The sequence below is a fragment of the Marmota flaviventris genome, chromosome 8 (assembly GCF_047511675.1).
Source record: "Marmota flaviventris isolate mMarFla1 chromosome 8, mMarFla1.hap1, whole genome shotgun sequence".
In the NCBI taxonomy this organism is placed as follows: Eukaryota; Metazoa; Chordata; class Mammalia; order Rodentia; family Sciuridae; genus Marmota; species Marmota flaviventris.
The window spans coordinates 64,835,722-64,855,524 of NC_092505.1; the positions used below are offsets into that span (position 1 = coordinate 64,835,722).

The window sequence follows — 19,803 nt, forward strand, 5'->3', positions numbered from 1 at the left end:
AGCCCTTGTAACATTCCTATGCCACTAGGAAAGTAACCAAACGGACAAAGATATTGATTTGTTCAAGATCTCAGGAAGGAGTGGGGATGTAGCTCAGTGGGAGAGTACTTCATGAGGTCCTGGGTTTGATTCTCAGCACTGAAGACAAACAAACAAACAAACAACAAAAATCCCAAAAAACTCAGGGCCACAAACCAAATGGTTACTTCTCATTCCTCATTAGCATTGAAACTAAACACTATCCTGTAATTTGCTCCTCCTCAAATTCTTCCTCATAGAGGATTATTGCCTTGCTTTTTTCAATGTTTAACAACAGTTAATATCTTTTTGCTTTCATCTGAGAGGATGACACCATACCGGGATGGTAAGACCCCTGGGACTCAGTGAAATCCTTTCCCATTTCCCCTAGGCCCTTAATCAAGAACGAATAGATCCAATTTCCCTTGTTATTAAGGTTGGCTATATATGTACATGATCTCCTACCTTGTTCAGAGAAACCTAGAAAAAGCATTCAATTTACTTGCTGTAAGTATTAGTAGAAAAGGAACATAAAGTTTCAAGAAAGGTAAATTAGTATTTGCCAAAACATAGTTTTGGAGCATGGCCTATTTAAGCTAAGGACTGTCTAAACTTATTGGAAACCCTAACAAAACTCCACTGGCAATGACTTCCGTGTCTAACTGTATGCTTATGACGATTTTGGATGCCAAGTTTTTTGAGACTGTGACACCTCTATGAAATGGGTAAATCCCCAACTACAGCCCCTGTCTTCTGAGAGCCAGTGTATTGAATGAGTCTTCTATAATCTGAAGCAGGCTCTTCAATACCCTTTTCCCCCTGGCATCTTTAACTACAAAAAACCTTTTCATCTATTTCTGCATGAGTGTTCTGGACAAACCTCAGGGGTTTAACCCAACTTCATGAGAACCATCAAAATACATTACTTACTACAACCTCAGCCTCAACCTAATTGCAAAGCCTTTGCCTTTGGGTAATAGCACCACTCTAAAACCTGTTGAATTTGTCCCAGGCTCCATTATTGACCTTATGGTTCCTCATGCAGTACAGACTTTACAACTGACTGAGAACATGAACACTTTCCAGCCTATTAGCCTCTCTTTTCTAATGGACTATCATTTTACTGCCTATTTCTCACTCCCTTAAGCTTCTTTTTTTTTAATCAATATTTAATTTATTAAATCTGTCATTTATGAAATAACATGCCTTTAATGTTTATTTATTTATTTTTTTTTAAATTTTTTTTTAAATTTTTTATTGTGGGTTGTTCAAAACATTACAAATTTCTTTTTTTTTTTTTTTAGCTCAGTAGTTTTTATTTTTATTTTTATTTTTTTTAATTTTTATTGTGGGTTGTTCAAAACATTACAAATTTCTTGACATATCATATTCCACACTTTGATTCAAGTGGGTTATGAACTCCCACCTTCACCCCATACACAGATTGCAGAATCACATCAGTTACACATCCATTGATTTACAAATTGCCATACTAGTGTCTGTTGTGCTCCGCTGCCTTTCCCATCCTCCACCCTCCCCCCTCCCCACCTCTCCCCTCCCCTCCCCTCCTCTCTCTCTACCTCCTCCACTGTATAACCCTGAGGGTCTCCTTCCATTACCCTGCAATTTCCCTTCTCTCTCCCTTTCCCTCCCACCTCTCATCCCTGTTAAATGTTAATCTTCTTCTCCTGCTCTTCATCCCTACTCTGTTCTTAGTTACTCTCCTTATATCAAAGAAGACATTTGGCATTTGTTTTTTAGGGATTGGCTAGCTTCACTTAGCATAATCTGCTCTAATGCCATCCATTTCCCTGTAAATTCTATGATTTTGTCATTTTTTAATGCAGAGTAATACTCCATTGTGTATAAATGCCACATTTTTTTTATCCATTCGTCTATTGAAGGGCATCTAGGTTGGTTCCACAGTCTTGCTACTGTGAACTGTGCTGCTATGAACATCGATGTAGCAGTGTCCCTGTAGCATGCCCTTTTTAGGTCTTTAGGGAATAGACCAAGAAGGGGAATAGCTGGGTCAAATGGTGGCTCCATTCCCAACTTTCCAAGAAATCTCCATACTGCTTTCCAAATTGGCTGCACCGATCTGCAGTCCCACCAGCAATGTACAAGTGTACCCTTTTCCCCACATCCTCGCCAGCACTTGTTGTTGTTTGACTTCTTAATGGCTGCCAATCTTACTGGAGTGAGATGGTATCTTAGGGTGGTTTTGATTTGCATTTCTCTGACAGCTAGAGATGTTGAGCATTTTTTCATGTACTTGTTGATTGACTGTATGTCCTCCTCTGAGAAGTGTCTGTTCAGGTCCTTGGCCCATTTGTTGATTGGGTTGTTTGTTCTCTTATTGTCTAATTTTTTGAGTTCTTTGTATACTCTGGATATTAGGGCTCTATCTGAAGTGTGAGGAGTAAAGATTTGTTCCCAGGGTGTAGGCTCCCTATTTACCTCTCTTATTGTTTCTTTTGCTGAGAAAAAACTTTTTAGTTTGATTAAGTCCCATTTGTTGATTCTAGTTATTAACTTTTGTGCTATGGGTGTCCTATTGAGGAATTTGGAGCCCGACCCCACAGTATGTAGATCGTAGCCAACTTTTTCTTCTATCAGACGGCGCGTCTCTGATTTGATATCAAGCTCCTTGATCCATTTTGAATTCACTTTTGTGCATGGCGAGAGAAAGGGATTCAGTTTCATTTTGTTGCATATGGATTTCCAGTTTTCCCAGCACCATTTGTTGAAGATGCTATCCTTCCTCCATTGCATGCTTTTAGCCCCTTTATCAAATATAAGAAAGTTGTAGTTTTGTGGATTGGTTTCTGTGTCCTCTATTCTGTACCATTGGTCCACCCGTCTGTTTTGGTACCAGTACCATGCTGTTTTTGTTACTATTGCTCTGTAGTATAGTTTGACGTCTGGTATCGCTATACCGCCTGATTCACACTTCCTGCTTAGCATTGTTTTTGCTATTCTGGGTCTTTTATTTTTCCATATGAATTTCATGATTGCTTTCTCTATTTCTACAAGAAATGCCGTTGGGATTTTGATTGGCATTGCATTAAACCTATAGAGAACTTTTGGTAATATCGCCATTTTGATGATGTTAGTTCTGCCTATCCATGAACAGGGTATATTTTTCCATCTTCTAAGATCTTCTTCTATTTCTCTCTTTAGGGTTCTGTAGTTTTCATTGTATAAGTCTTTCACCTCTTTTGTTTGGTTGATTCCCAAGTATTTTATTTTTTTTGAAGATATTTTGAATGGAGTGGTTGTCCTCATTTCCATTTCAGAGGATTTGTCGCTGATATACAGGAATGCCTTTGATTTATGTGTGTTGATTTTATATCCTGCCACTTTGCTGAATTCATTTATTAGCTCTAATAGTTTCTTTGTAGAGCCTTTTGGGTCTGCTAGGTATAGAATCATATCATCTGCAAATAGTGATAATTTAAGTTCTTCTTTTCCTATTTTTATGCCTTTAATTTCTTTCGTCTGTCTAATTGCTCTGGCCAGTGTTTCGAGAACTATGTTGAACAGAAGTGGAGAGAGAGGGCATCCCTGTCTAGTTCCAGATTTTAGAGGGAATGCCTTCAGTTTTTATCCATTCAGAATGATGCTAGCCTGAGGCTTAGCATAGATTGCTTTTACAATATTGAGGTATGTTCCTGTTATCCCTAGTTTTTCTAGAGTTTTGAACATAAAGGGATGCTGTACTTTGTCAAATGCTTTTTCCGCATCTATCGAGATGATCATATGGTTCTTATTTTTAAGTCTATTGATGTGGTGAATAACATTTATTGATTTCCGTATATTGAACCAGCCTTGCATCCCAGGGATGAATCCTACTTGATCATGGTGTACAATTTTTTTGATATGTTTTTGTATCCGATTCGCCAGAATTTTATTGAGGATTTTTGCATCTAGGTTCATTAGAGATATTGGTCTGTAGTTTTCTTTCTTTGAAGTGTCTTTGTCTGGTTTAGGTATCAGGGTGATGTTGGCCTCATAGAATGAATTTGGAAGTTCTCCCTCCTTTTCTATTTCCTGAAGTAGCTTGAAAAGTATTGGTATTAGTTCTTCTTTAAAGGTTTTGTAAAATTCTGCTGTATACCCATCTGGACCTGGGCTTTTCTTAGTTGGTAGTCTTTTTATGGTTTCTTCTATTTCCTCAATTGATATTGGTCTGTTTAGGTTTTCTATATCCTCCTGACTCAATCTGGGCAGATCATATGACTTAAGAAATTTATCTATGCCTTCACTATCTTCTAATTTGTTGGAGTATAAGGATTCAAAATAGTTTTTGATTATCTTCTGTATTTCTGAACTGTCTGTTGTGATATTGCCTTTTTCATCCCGTATGCTAGTAATTTGAGTTCTCTCTCTTCTTCTCTTCGCTAGCATCGCTAAGGGTCTGTCGATTTTGTTTATTTTTTCAAAGAACCAACTTTTAGTTTTGTCAATTTTTTCAATTGTTTCTTTTGTTTCGGTTTCATTAATTTCAGCTCTGATTTTAATTATTTCTTGCCTTCTACTTCTTTTGCTGTTGTTTTGCTCTTCTTTTTCAAGGATTTTGAGATGAAGTATGAGATCATTTATTTGTTGGTTTTTTCTTTTTTTAAGGAATGAACTCCAAGCAATGAATTTTCCTCTTAGAACTGCTTTCAATGTGTCCCATAGATTCCGATATGTTGTGTCTGTGTTTTCATTTATCTCTAAGAATTTTTTAATTTCCTTCTTGATGTCTTCTATAACCCATTGATCATTCAGTAACCTATTGTTCATTCTCCAAGTGATGTATGCTTTTTCCTTCCTTCTTTTATCGTTGATTTTCAGTTTCATTCCATTATGATCAGATAAGATGCATGGTATTATCTCTACTCCTTTATATTGTCTAAGAGTTGCCCTGTGACATAATATATGATCTATTTTTGAGAAGGATCCATGTGCTGCTGAGAAAAAAGTGTAACTGCTTGATGTTGGGTGGTATATTCTATATATGTCAATTAGGTCTAGGTTATTAATAGTGTTATTGAGTTCTATAGTTTCCTTATTCAACTTTTGTTTGGAAGATCTGTCCAGTGGCGAGAGAGGTGTGTTGAAGTCTCCCATGATTATGGTATGGTGGTCTATTAGACTCTTGAACTTGAGAAGAGTTTGTTTGACGAACATAGCTGCACCATTGTTTGGGGCATAAATATTTATGATTGTTATGTCTTGTTGGTGTATGGTTCCCTTAAGCAGTATGTAGTGTCCCTCTTTATCTCTTTTGATTAACTTTGGCTTGAAATCTATTTTATTTGATATGAGTATGGACACTCCTGCTTGTTTCCGAAGTCCATATGAGTGATATGATTTTTCCCAACCTTTCACCTTCAGCCTATGTATGTCTTTTCCTATCAAATGCGTCTCCTGTAGGCAGCATATTGTTGGGTCTTGTTTTGTGATCCATTCTACTAGCCTGTGTCTCTTAATTGGTGAGTTTAAGCCATTAACATTTAGGGTTATTATTGAGATATGGGTTGTTCTTCCAGCCATATTTGTTTATTTCTGTTACTAAACATGGTTTGTTTTCCTCTTTGATTATTCCCCCCCCCCTTTACTGTCCTACCTCCCACTGTTGGTTTTCATTGTTATTTTCCATTTCCTCTTCCTGTAATGCTTTGGCGAGGATGTTTTGAAGAGATGGTTTTCTAGCTGCGAATTCTTTAAACTTTTGTTTATCGTGGAAGGTTTTAATTTCATCCTCCATCCTGAAGCTTAATTTCGCTGGATACACAATTCTTGGTTGGAACCCATTTTCTTTCAGTGTTTGAAATATGTTATTCCAGGATCTTCTAGCTTTCAGAGTCTGTGTTGAAAGATCAGCTGTTATCCTGATTGGCTTACCCCTAAATGTAATCTGCTTCCTTTTTCTTGTAGCTTTTAAAATTCTCTCCTTATTCTGTAAGTTGGGCATCTTCATTATAATGTGTCTAGGTGTGGATCTCTTATGATTTTGCACATTCGGTGTCCTGTAGGCTTCTAGGATTTGGGATTCTGTCTCATTCTTCAAGTCTGGGAAGTTTTCTTGTATTATTTCATTGAATAGACTTCTCATTCCTTTGGTTTGGAGCTCTGTACCTTCCTGTATCCCAATGACTCTTAAGTTTGGTCTCTTAATGTTATCCCATATTTCTTGGATGTTCTGCTCATGGTTTCTTAACAGTCTTGCTGAGCTGTCTATGTTCTTTTCCAGTTGAAGTACTTTGTCTTCATTGTGTGATGTTCTATCTTCTAAGTGTTCTACTCTGCTGGTAGTATTCTCCATTGAGTTTTTAAGTTGGTTTATTGCTTCCTGCATTTCTAGGATTTCTGTTTGTTTGTTTTTTATAACCTCTATCTCCCTGTATAGTTGATCCTTTGCTTCCTGGATTTGTTTGCGTAATTCGTTGTTGAAGTGATCTTTCATTGTCTAAATTTGCTGTTTAATGTCTTCCTTGATACTCCAGATCATCTGAAGCATGTATATCCTGAATTCTTTATCTGACATTCCATCTGCTGCAGCTGTTACCTCTTCTAAAGTTGCGTTGACCTGCATTGCTTGTGGTCCTTTCTTTCCTTGTCTTTTCATACTGCTTGCGTATCTTTCCTGCAGGTGCGGGCGGCGGCTCTGCTCTCTCCTTATTCCAATTGGGGTTTCGTGGCTACCACGCCGGCAGGTCACTGGGCCTGTTCTGGGAGCTGGCGGCGGCTCTGTTCTGCCCCAAACTCCAATTGGGGTGACGAGTGTACCACGCCGGCAGGCCACCGTGCCTGATCCGCCGGTCGGTTGCAGGTTTGCCTACCCTGCAGGCGCGGGAGGCGGCTCTACTCTGCCCCTACTCCAAATGGGGTGACGTGTCTGTCGTACCGGCAGGCCACTGGGCCTGTCCCGCTGGTCGGTCGCAGATCTGCCCACCTTTCGGGCACGGGTGGAGGCTCTGCTCTGCCCCTACTCCAATTGGGGTGTCGTGACTACCCCGCCTGCAGGACGCTGGGCCTGTTCCTGGCACGGGCGGCGACTCTGCTCTGCCACTACTCCAATTAGGGTGGTGTTTGTACCACGCCGGCAGGCTCCTGGGCCTGATCCGCTGGTCTGTTGTAGGTCTGCCTACCTTGGAGGCGCGGGCGGCGGATCTGCCCTGCCCCTCCTACCACGCCTGCGGACCCCTGGGCCTGATCTGCAGGTTGATCACTGGTCTGCTCACCCTGCGGGCTCGGGTGGCGGTTCCGCTCCGCCCCCACTCCAATTGGGGTCACGTGACCACCACACCGGCAGGGCCTGATCCGGGCGTGGGAGAAGGATCTACTCTGCCCCTACTCCAGTTGGGGTGACGTGTGTACCACACTGGCAGGCCACTGGGCCTGACCCGCCAGGCTGTCACAGGTCTGTTTACCTTGCACGCTCTTTCGTCACAGCGCGAACCGCGGCTCTGCCCTGCCCCTCCTACCACGCCCATGTACCACTGGGTCGCGGGTCTGCTCACCTTGCGGTTGCGGGTGGCGGCTCCGCTCCGCCCCCTCTCCAATTGGGGTCACGCGGTCACCACGCTGGCGAGCCGCTGGGCCTGCTCCGGGCGCTGGCGGCGGCCCGGCTCCTTCCCTCTGGCTCGACGACAAATTGAGGAGACTCGGGTGACTGTGCCTCACCCCCCCTACCAGGAGACCAACTGCTTATGTCACCACTGGTATTGATGAAGTTCCCTCCTCCGCCGCTTTCTGCAGACAGCAGATCTCTGCCATGTTGGTATCCTATGCGAATGGCAGCATTTCGTTCCCCTTGCCGGGCAACCAAAGCTCCGGGTGAGTCCTGACCGGCCCTCAGCAGGACCCGGACCGAGAAGCAGTTTCCGGGGGGTCCTAGCCCCGGGCCAGGGAAGTTCCGGGAGCCAGAACTCGGCCGCTCCTTGCTCGGTGTAAGCTCCTATAAATGTAAGCTCCAAGAAGCAGTCCCCGCGGGCTCAGTTCCGGGAGCCGTAATTCGGCTGCTTAGTGCTTGTTGTATGCTCTGGTAGGAGCAGGGTCCAAGAAGCAGCCTCCGCAGGCTCAGCAGCCCTGGGCCAGGGCGGTTCCGGGAGCCGGAACTCGGCCGCCCCGCGCTCGGTATTCACTCCGATAAGATCAGGTTCTAAGAAGCACCCAGGCGCTGAGCCCTAGCAATCTGTCTGCAAGCCGCAGGCGAATTGCAGCCTGAAATTACCTGTTCTATGGCTGAATGAGCTACAGTCAGTCGAAAACAGGGGTGGTGACGTCAGTTTACCAACATGGTGGCTGCTGGCCTCCTCTGTGGTCTGACCGGTGTGGAGAACCGAGATGGACCGTTTCCTTCCCCCGTCTCGAACCCAGAATTCAGCCCTGAATACGGTGCTTGCGCGGCTGGCAGAAACTGCAGCGCTGTAACCCTGCGTCTCTACAACATCTTCCCACAACATCTTCCTAAATGAACTCCTCATGAACATCAATCAGGAAATTTCATTTATGGAGAGGGACATTGGATAACAAGTGTTGTCATTTGAAAGAACCTTAATCAGGTATTATACTTATTAACAGATACAGCAGTGACATTCCAGCAAGCCAATCTTGACTTTATGTTTCACCACTGTATTAGGAAGCTTCTCATTACTTTAATGAAACTGAAATAATTAACTTATAAAGATCAAAGGTGTATCTTGGCTCACAGTTTTAGAGGTTCTAGCCTAAGATCAGGTAGACTCACTGCTTTGGGCTTTTGTGGGTATGCTGGATGGCAGTGGAGGGGAGCGCATGGCAAAGCAAACCAGGAAGCAAAGGAGAAAGGCATCAGGGTCCAAAAATCAGAAAATTTCATTTAATGAGAGACAAATTGGAAGAAAACTGCTCTTGCACTTCATTGGAAGGAACCTTAATCAGGTACAGTTATTAACTAATATAGCAGTGATAGTAAACTAAGTGACCTCAGGACCTCCACCTGGACCCCAGCTCCTAAAGGTTCTCCTCCAATAGCACTATCCGGAGGACCATCCCTTTAATTCATGAGTCTTTGGGGACATTCGAGGTCCAAACCCTAACAACAACTAGAGAAAGAACTCAGAATTCCATACTATTGGAAGGCTCCTCCAATAGGGGACCTCAAGCTGAAAATTCTCAAAGATCCTCAAGAAGCAATTTATCTCAGGAAATAGCCACTTGACTGTCTTTGGAACAGAGAGATGACCTCTTAATAGATAGCTTCTACTCAAGACCTCAGACCAAGACCTCTGTTTAATTCCTGTTTTGTTTTTAACAGCTTATTGATAATCATTCTTCTCATTTACTATAGGCCACTGGTTACAGACAACTCCAAATAGCCCTTTTTCTGTTTTCACTTCCTCTTTATTGTAATTGTTAAATTAGAACATATTAATTCTAACACAATTCTTATATTATCCCAAACAGTAGCCACTGTCATCAATCTTACTATCTGTTGGATATGCCATCCATTACAGGACCATTATAATAAAAGTCTGTCGGTGATTCCAGCCTGATCAAATGAGATCATAGGGACTTACAGCCCATGTCATTTCCACCTACACTTACATGGACAAACAGCATACACATTAAAATGTGAATTGGCTAGTTTCTCTTCTTCTAAAAAAAGAACCAATTATTAAAATCTTTTTATCAGATAAGCAATTCTAAGATTGAATTCAACAAACTATGAAGGTTGGTCCCAAATACTTGCCATGTGGAAAAGACTAATAGATATCTAAATACATAACCCAACTAATGTAAGGCCTTGGTTATGACTTCATGTTATGAATACTTTTTTTCTTTTTTGGATTATGGGCCACTACCCCTTTTGGAAGCAGGACACATGGTCTCTTTGCCTCAGACTAACACTTCATGAACTGTAATAATTGTATGCCAAGTCTTGTCTGCACACAGTCTTTTGTCATGATGCATTGTGTTAGATATATGTCTTTTGTAGATGTATTTAATCAGGTTGAGGAGGTTTGTTTCTTGCTCTTTCTGGTTAACTGAGAGTTTTTTATTAAGAATCAGTACTGGGGCTGGGGATGTGGCTCAAGCGGTAGCGCGCTCACCAGCATGCGCGGGGCGCTGGGTTCGATCATCAGCACCACATAAAATAAAAAATAAAGATGTTGTGTCCACCGAAAAAAACTAAAAACTAAAAATAAATATTAAAAAAATTCTCTCTCTCTCTCTCTCTCTCTTAAAAGAAAAAAGAATCAGTACTGGATTTGTTCAAATGCTTTTTCTGTGTCTACTGAGATGAATATCTATATGTCTAAATCTATCTATTACCTATTTTTTAATGTGTTGAATTACATTGACTGACTTTCAAACAAGTCCCATTTGTTCACAATGGATTCTTTCAGTATATTTTTAAATTCAATTTGGAAAATTTTGCTAAGATTTTTTTTTTTTTGCAGTTATTTTCATGGAAGAATATTGGCTTGTAGTTCTCTTTTCTCATAATATTTCCTTCTGTTTTAGACCATGGGGTAGTACCAGCCTCATTGAAGCACTTAGGAAATATCCCCTTCTTCTTAGTTTTTCATTATATAAAATTGTTAATATTTCTTCCCTAAATGTTTGGTAGAATTTGCCAGTGAAGGCTTTGGGGACTATAGCTTGCTTTGAGGGAGGGTTCTTAACTACAATTTCAATTTAAAAAATATGTACATTTTTTAGTTGTTGGTGAACTTTTATTTTATTCATTTACTTGTAGTGCTGAGAAGTGAACCCAGTACTTCACAGGTACTAGGCAAATGCCCTACCACTGAGCTACAATCCCAGCCCTGGCAACTTAATTTTTAAAATAGATTTAAGGGTTATTCAAATGATCTACTTGTTTCTTGAGGCTTTGGCAATTCGTGTCTTTCAAGGAACTTGTCTATTTTTATCTGTGTTGCCACAAATTCAAAATATTATATAATTCTTAATTTTTTTTATCACAAATGGGTTTCATTTTATTATTCTTTAGGATCTATGAAGTCAGTAGTATTATTACCTTTTTCATTACTGATATTAGTAATTTATGGCTAATTTTACCCTGATGAGTTTGGATAGAGGTTTATCAATTTGATTGATCTTCCCAAAGACCTATCTGTTGATTTTGTCCCTTGGTTTTGTATTTCTGTTTCATTGATTTAGCTTTGATTCTAAATATTTCTTTTCTTCTGCTCTTTTGATTTTAACTTGTTCTTTTTTTCTAATTTCTAATGGTAGACTCAGATCTTTCTTATTTTCTAATACAGGTGTTTAGTTCTGATATATTGCATTTTCATTTTCATGTACTTTAAAATATATTCTATTTTCTGTTTTTATTTCTTGCTTAATTATTGGCTGTTTTAGTCCATCTGCACTACTAAAACAATACAATTTAGACTGGGTAATTTATAAGTAAAAGAAGTTTATTTCTTATAGTTCTGGAGCCTGGAAGGCCTATAATCAAAGCACCAGCAGATTCAGTGTCTGGTTGCTATGTCTTCATAAGGTGGATGGGGCAACTATCACATTTTTACATAGCAGAAGGGGTAGAATGGCTAAAGGTCCAAATAAGCTCCCCCAAACCTTTTTATAAGGGCACCTCATAAAAGTCTCACCCCTTAATACTATTCCATTGGTGAATAAGTTTTAAACTTATGAATTTGGGGGGACACATTCAGACTATAACAATGGCTTGTTTAGAAATATTATTTTTTCCTTCCAAATTTTGGTGGCTTTTCCAAGAATAATTTGGTTATTGATTTCTAATTTAATTACATTGTGGTCAGAGAACACAGCTAGTGTGATCTGAGTCTTTTTGAATTTATTGAAACTTGTTTTGTCCAGATTATTGCCTATCTCCTAAACATTCTGTATACAATAAAGAACCTGTGTATTCTGCTGATTGTTGGAGGAATGTTCTATAAATATTAATCTGCTCAAGATGGTTGGTGTTGTTCAAGTCTTTTATAAACTTGACAGTTTTCTCTTTAACTTGTATTATAAATTAATCAGAGAAGGACGCTGGTTATAATTGTGAATTTTTCATTTCACAGTGGGGTACTATCTTTTTTGCTTCATGTATTTTGAAGCTCTGTTATTAGGTGTGTGAATGTTTGGGATTATTACATCCTTTTGATTAAATGGTTCCTTTGCCATTATGAAATGAGCTTCTTTGTCTCTGGCAATATTCTTTGTTCTAAAATATACTTTGTCTGTCATCAATAAAACCAGCTTTTTTGGACATATCTTTTTCTATTTTTGTCCTGTATACTTACTTTTGTCTTTATCTTTAAGGTATTTTTTCCCTTACAGGCAGGAATTTGTAAAATCTGATCTGATAACCTTTGCCTTTGAATTAGGGTGTTTAGACCATTTATGTTTAATATGATTATTAAATGCATCATCTCGAGGTTTCTTTCCATTTTCTCATCTTTGTTTATTTTTTGCTCTTTTCTGCCTGCTTTTAGAGTAATCAAGTGTTTGTTTTATTATTCATTATATCTTTTTACTATACATTTTATTATTTCAACAATACATCAGGAATGGTATAATATTCCTAAAATGCATAATTCTATTTCCCTTCTCTGATCTTTATGCCATTGTTCCCTAGCTTTGTACTTTTACATATATCATATAACTCATAATACATTTTTATTATATTTTTAAACAGTCAGTAATGTTTAAAGAGATTTAAATAATAAGAAAAATAATCATATATATTTATCATAGTAGCTATCCTTTCCATTGCTCTTTATTCTTTTATAAAGTACAAATTTCCATCCGGTATCATTTTCCTAATGTTTGAAGTACCTCTCCCTTTAACATTTCTCATAATGAGAATCTACTAGTAATAAATTCTACCAATTTCTATATGTGTGGAAACATTTTATTTCATTGTTTTTTTAAAATACATTTTTGCCAAAAAAGACTTATAAGTTGAAAGTTTGTATTTAAGCTATATTGTCTTCTTGCTTGCTTTGTTCTAATAAGAAACTGATATTATCCTTAGTTTTGTTCTTTTATACATGTCTTTTTTACCTTTAGCTGCTTTTAAGATTTTTTTTTCTTATCACTGGTTCTGAGCAATTTGATTATGATGAACCTTAATGTAGTTTTCATTATGTTTCCCGGGCTCATGTTTCATTGAACTTCTGAAGATGAAAGTAAAGATGAAGTCTGTGAGTAAAGATGCTGATAGGAGGATTAAAGTAGTGATGAGAGCTTATTGAAATTCTGATTAATTCAGTGTTACTAATGAAATAGGTCATTGGCTGAGATTCAGGATAGAAGAAAAGATGTTGACTATGAGAGAAAGTATAAAATTGTCATCAAGGAGGGTAGAAGAATGGAGGAACAGGGAACTTGAATAAGATTTTCAAGCATCTTTAAAGACCCACTTAAAGTTAGTGATCTTGAATTTAAAACCAGCATTGGTTTTTCTTCTATCAGGTTCAGCTGCAAGAGTGCAACACTTAGTAAGTATAAAGTTGGGATGACCAGTATTGGAGAGTTGCCCAAGTGATTACAGCATCTCAGAGATGGGCAGACATTGAGAATATAAGCAAGGGCATGATTATATTGATTGGCCATAAAATAGATCTACATCAAACTTCCTTAATCAGAGTGGAAACTATTAGAAGACAGTTCCTTACATTGAATATACATTGGTTGATCCAGTGTTTATTGGATGTATAAACGTTTCTTAATAGTAGAAAGGGGGCTAAAGGAAGTTGTATCGGAGCCAATTAACAGTTTTTGAATGACGTGTTATGTGTACAGTTCTGCCTGTCCTGGCTCCTGGGCAGCCTCACCTTAATACCAACCACTCACTGTGCTCTCAACTCTAGACACACTGGACTTCTTCCTAACCCTTGCCATACACCTTTGCATATGCAGTTGCCTCTGCAGAAATGCTCTTCCATTACCTGGTAACTATTCATTTTTGCATCTAGGCTTTCCTGAGATATTCAACTATTCCTATAATAAACTCAGTATTTAGTTAGTATACTTCATTCTTAGCACTCATCACCGTTTTACTCTTACATTCGTGTCTTTGCTAGCTTTCTGCTACTATGCTTAAGCTTCCTGAGGACAGAGACTTGTCTATTTTCAGTTCCCATTGAACCTAGCATACTCTCTGGTAGATAGGTAAGTGGTAATAAACATTTTAAAATAGAGGGGAAAGCAAATAAGTGCCATATGCGAAGACTAATGTCTCTCTTTTTCTTTTGTACCGGGGATTGAACTCAGAAGCACTCGATCCTAGCCCTATTTTGTATCTTATTTAGAGACAGGGTCTCACTGACTTGTTCAGCGCCTCATTTTTGCTGAGGCTGGTTTCGAACTGGCGATCTTCCACAACCTCAGCCTCCCAACCCGCCGGGATTACAGACGCACGCCACCGCGCTCGGCATGTCTGTCCTTCTTTTGGAGAATTCTGAAGGCCCTGACTAACACTACTTGCCTATCTTTCAATGCTTTGCCGTGAATGCCACAGAGAGCTCACTGGCTGAAAAGAGACACTAAGAACCTGGTCCCAGAGCAGAGTCAGATTCTGGGAAGCGCCAGCGCACTGAGCTCGCCGGATATGCGCAGAGGCGTGGGGCGGGGCTCTGGTAACCCAGGCAACAGCCCGGAAGCCGCGGGCTGCATTGACCTGTGGCGCGCTCCGCGGTTCCTGAGCCTGAAGTTTTAGTCGCGGTGGAGGCAGTCGGAAAACAGTAAGGCAGGTTGAGATGCGGGGCGTAGGTCTGCAGCCCCCAGGCCCTTCAAGCCGCAGGGACCCGGACTACGGACAGGGTGGGGAGAACCGAAGTGGTGTCTCTTTCTGTCCCCCAGGTCCGGGATCCTTACTACAGTAGGCCCGACGACACTCTGTGTGGTTTGACTGTGTGTGTTTCTGTGTTTCTGTTTAGCGTTTAATGCGCTCTCGGCGCACCTGAGTGTGCGCATGCACACTGTTTTGGGGCACATTTGCAGCGAGCTGAAAATTGAGGGTACTCGATTGTGTCTTTCAAAGGGTTTACGTACCAGCAGGTGAGGAGACGAGCTACCTTGGGGTACTTTGGGATAAGGAGGATCGTTTCGATTGATGGGTGTTCGGAGGGATTTCTGAGAAGGGCCCTCGAATGTTTTGAGGAGGGAGGAGGAGAAAACCCGGTAGGGAATGGAGTGAGCTTCTCAGGGGTGTGTCAGGCACAGAAAAAAGAATGGAACTATGTGTAAAGATGAGAGCTTGGTTTGGGGATGTGTGGGAGATGTGAGGAAAAAACTGAAAGGTCAGTCGGGTCTCATGGAGGGGGAGATCTGAAGCTGGGGTCACAACAGTGGGGCACCCTTAAACTATTTTAAGGAAGTGAGTGAAGGACTGAGATCTATACTCTATTCATGTATCTAGGTAGGGTTAATGAAAGGGTTTGTAAAGAAACCTTATTTCCCATGTAAGTCGAAGTGTATTTGCTAAAATTCTGTTCTAACTCCCTGCTTAAAGTTCTTCAGTGGTTTTCTGTGTGTTCAAATTGCCCTGTCTCCAAGGCCATGATCTGCCCCTCTGCCTTTCTTTTTAGGCTCTTCAGCCTATCACCCTCTCAAATCTTTGTTAAATGAAACTCATCAAGCTTTTGAAGTGCCTTCTCCTCTGCCTAGAGCATCCCCTTCACCCCTTCTAACTTCTATTCATGCTTTAGCTCTCAGATTAAACTTTTTGGGTGAATAGAGAGAGGAAGCAGCCTTTTCTCATTGTGTAGAGTAAGTTAGGTATTTCCATGGCACATGGAATTTACTTCCCACGTTGCTTTTTATTGTAATGACTTATTTAATTGTGGTCCTCTGAAAAATTCTTGTGAGGGCACAGATGATTCTCCTTTCTTGCTGTATCAGGTGCCTGGCTCTTAGCAAGCTCTTTTAAAATATTTGTTGAACTATTAGGTGGATAATGAAGTGAATGAATGATTGAGTGAAAGGAAAACAAAAGAAATGATGAGAACCTGGAAAAAATGTTCCTAAGAAATAGAAAAGAATGGATAGGTGGGAGACATATCTTAGGTAAAGAATTAATAGGCTCTGGTATCTGAGTGACTTAAGAGACAAGAAGGAATAGGCTGTGATGCTAACTAAGGTTTTAAACTGGAACAACTAGAAGGATTACAATTCTGTAAGTTCAGATTAATTCAGCAGGCATTTACTGAGCACCCAATTATATATCAAGAACTAGAGGTTGAAGGGAATATGGATGATGAGCTGCATTTTGTATACTGTCTTTGAGATATTTGGGAGATATTGTACAGTGGCTGTTAGAAATAAACATTTAGTATTTTTAGGAAAGGTATGAATTTTTGATTTGGTACTCAGTTCAGCAGTTTGTGTGCCCACGGTATTCACAACTTTGTTTAAGGGATTTGGTGAGATCACTGAGGGAAGATGTGAATATCCCTTGGTGATCTAAAAAGTAAGCTCTATAAGAACTGACATCATATTAGAAATTTTAGTATTTTATCTCCAATGCCCAGCCAGTACATGATCTATAATCTACTTCCCCAAACAATTTTTGGATTTAATGGAAAGGTAATAGGGCTGGGGAAGAACTGGGTAGAGTCCTTGCTTAAGATGTATGTGAGGAGGAGTCAGAATATTCTGTGAGGGAGAAAAAAAAAAAAAAAAAAAGGAGAAAGAATGTCATGGAACCCAATGGAAGAAAGGGTTTCTAAGAGTTGAGAGTCTGCACTGAAGGAAAGTGTCTGACAAATAAGAAGGAACCAGTAATTTTAGTAATTGGAAAGTTGGTAGTATTTCAGATTTTCCAAAGATAGGCCTGGATTTTCTGGGCTGTACTAATTTTATTTGATTTCTTAGCACAGTAAACCATCAGAATACCTCTGTCCTCACATATTAGCAATAAATAATGCATTATTTTTTTTAATATTTATTTTTTAGTTTTAGGTGGACACAATATCTTTTTATTTTATTTTATTTTTTATGAGGTGCTAAGAATCGAACCCAGTGCCTCATGCATACTAGGCAAGCATGCTAACACTTGAGCCACATCCCCAGCTCAATAATGCATTCTTATGATCTCTGGTTTCTATAAGTGGCACAAAATTTCTTTGTTAAACCACAAAGTCTGATCCTTTCTTGAGAAAAATGTCATCACTACTATTGGTGATATTCAAGAGAACATTTTTCAGTGCAAAGATGGGATCAGAGTTCTTATGTTAGCAGAAACTTGAGGTATAATTATGTTAGTAAATAAGTGTTAAAATTTGCCTCTTTAGGAAGTTTGTTGGCAAAGGGAAGGCCAGAGATAGGTTAGCTGCGTAATTACTTAATCTTAGTTATCTTACAGGGCTTATTTAGAGTCAGCCGGTTGCTAGTTTACTATTTAACAAATTACCACAATTTAGTGATATAAAACAATTACACATTATTGTGTAATTTATTATTATTATTGTGTAATATTGGGCACTTTATTAAGAAAAGTTTTATTTAGCTCATAGTTCTGGAGTCTGAGAAATCCAAGATCAGGTAGCTACATCTGGTATAGATCTCATGTTGTTTCATAACATGGTCAGAAGAGGCAAAACAAGAGGGCAGCTTCTTTTTATAAAAAACAGCCCACTCTCTGGATACCCAATCCAGTTCCAAGAGAATTAAGCCAGTCCTCAGAAAGGCATCAATCTCTTTAATGACCCAATCATCTCTTAAAAGCCCAACTTCGCAATACTGCCACAAAGGCAATCCAATTTTAACATGAGTTTCAGAAGGGACGAACCATATTCAAACTTTGACATTGTCTCAATTTCCATAGGTTATGACTTTAGACAAGCTTAGCTGAATTCTGTGCTTAGGGTCTCACAAAGCTGTAAGAAAGATGTTGGCCAATCAGCATTGGCATCTGGAGGCTCAACTTGGTAAACTCCACTTCCAGACTCACTGAGGTTGTTGGCAGAATTAATTTCCTTTAGATGTCTGTATCACTGAGCCTCCCCTATGCTGCCCTCAGCTTCTTACTGAGTACTGCCCTCAGATCCTCAAAGCTGCTTGAGTTCTGTGCCATGGGCCTTTTCCACAGACATAATGTGGCATTTTGCTTCTTCAAGGCCTATAGGAGAGCATCTTTTGCTATGGTCATATCTATGATTATGTTGTGTAACATAATGCAATCACAAGTCATAGTTCCTGCCCAAACATAAGGGAGAGTTATACAAGGGTGGGACTCATTAGAGGTCATTCACAACTAGCTTTACTAGGTTGAATTACCAAGTGAAAATATGAAAACAGATGCATACCTTTGTTTTATCACTGTGTCACATGAATATGGTTTCATTGAATAACATTTTCTTGTGTTAAAATTGGCAACTTTTCACATTCATGCTGATACTTAGGTATTTGATCATGTCCTTATATTAATTTTCATATATTTTTGCTTAAATTTTTTTGTTTGGGTGCATTGTATTTTCTATCACAAGTCATTATTAGTGTACAAATAGCATGATAAAAGACTTCTTAAATTTTTGTTGTTATATCAGGGCTTCTTCTATGAAAAGAAGCAAATATATGGGCCTTTTGACAACTGGTTTTGGCTATTCAGAAGCCCTTGTGTCCTTCAGATTCAGACTGTTTTTTAGAATTGAGGCTGGTGGAATTTTACTATCTAAATAAGAGTAATATTTTAAACATTAAAACTTCAAATAAAAATTCCCCCTATTTTAAAGAGTAACATAGATTCATTGTAGAAAATTTGGCAAATATGAACTCAAGCACAGTTAATCCAGTTTTATCAGTTTTCTAGTTTATACTTTACAGTCAGTAAGACCCGGTTTTGAGTGTCAGTTTTCTGCTCTTCTTATTATTTTTGTGACTTTGAGCAATTAACTTATACTCTCTAAATCTTGTTTTTCTCATTTGGGAAAGGAATTAATGATTGTTTTTACTGACATCATTATTGACAGCTAAGCAGGACTTAGTGTCTACCAGGCAGGGATTCTAAACACTTTGCATATTGAATTAGTTCCATTTTAGAGTTAGTGGCAAAACCAAGTGTGTACCCAGTCTGTATCCAGATTGTTCTCTTCCATATTTTTTCTCAAGACAATACATGCCTCCTAGAGTTGTGGGATTAAATGTGATGCTTTTTAGCACACAGAATTGTTTTATTAATAATGCATATAAGCATCATTGAGGATGTATTATACACAAACTTCTATATTCTATTCATATAGATTTATTGACATTACAATTCCCCTTTGCTTCTACAGACTAAATTAGAAATCTAAGTGGTTAAAGATCTAGGTGGTTAAAATACACTAGGTTCCTTTTATCCAGCAACTATTATATTTTCCTATATTTTTTTTAGATAACACCTTTATTTAGAGATAATTAGCAATCACAAAATTTGTCCTTTTAAAGAATACAATTTAGAAGGTTTTAATATATTCACAGAGTTGTACAAGCATCATCACTATTCCAGAACATTTTAGTCATCCCACAAAGAGACCCTTTGCTCATTAGCAGTAGCTTTCTTTTCTCTCCTCCCTCCAGACCTAAGCAACTACTTATCTACTTTATATGTCAGTGGATTTGCCCATTCTGGACATAGATAAATGTTCTTATACAATATGTGGTCTTTGTGTTCAGCTGTTCTTATAGTGTAGTTTTCAAGTTGTATCCATGTTGTAGGATATATCAGTACTTAAATTCCTTATTATTGCCAAATAATATTCCATTTTATGGATATATCACATTTATTTATACATTTATCAATTGGTAATTATTTAGGATGTTTCCACT

General features: G+C 39.0%; 1 protein-coding gene across 6 annotated transcripts in view; it reads left to right on the forward strand.

Annotated features, from left to right (window-relative positions):
* Positions 1–19,803, forward strand: part of LOC114093381 (basic helix-loop-helix domain-containing protein USF3) — a 233,341-nt gene that overhangs the window by 149,968 nt on the left and 63,570 nt on the right. The window contains exon 1 of one of the 6 annotated variants that reach the window (XM_027936162.2): positions 14,656–14,738. The exons of 2 other annotated variants lie outside the window; for them this stretch is intronic. The gene's annotated coding sequence lies outside the window, so the exon portion shown is untranslated. Of the gene's footprint in view, positions 1–14,655; positions 14,857–15,033; positions 15,055–19,803 lie in introns of those variants that run through there. 3 more of the 6 variants (XM_071615336.1, XM_071615337.1, XM_071615338.1) reach the window with 3 other exon arrangements.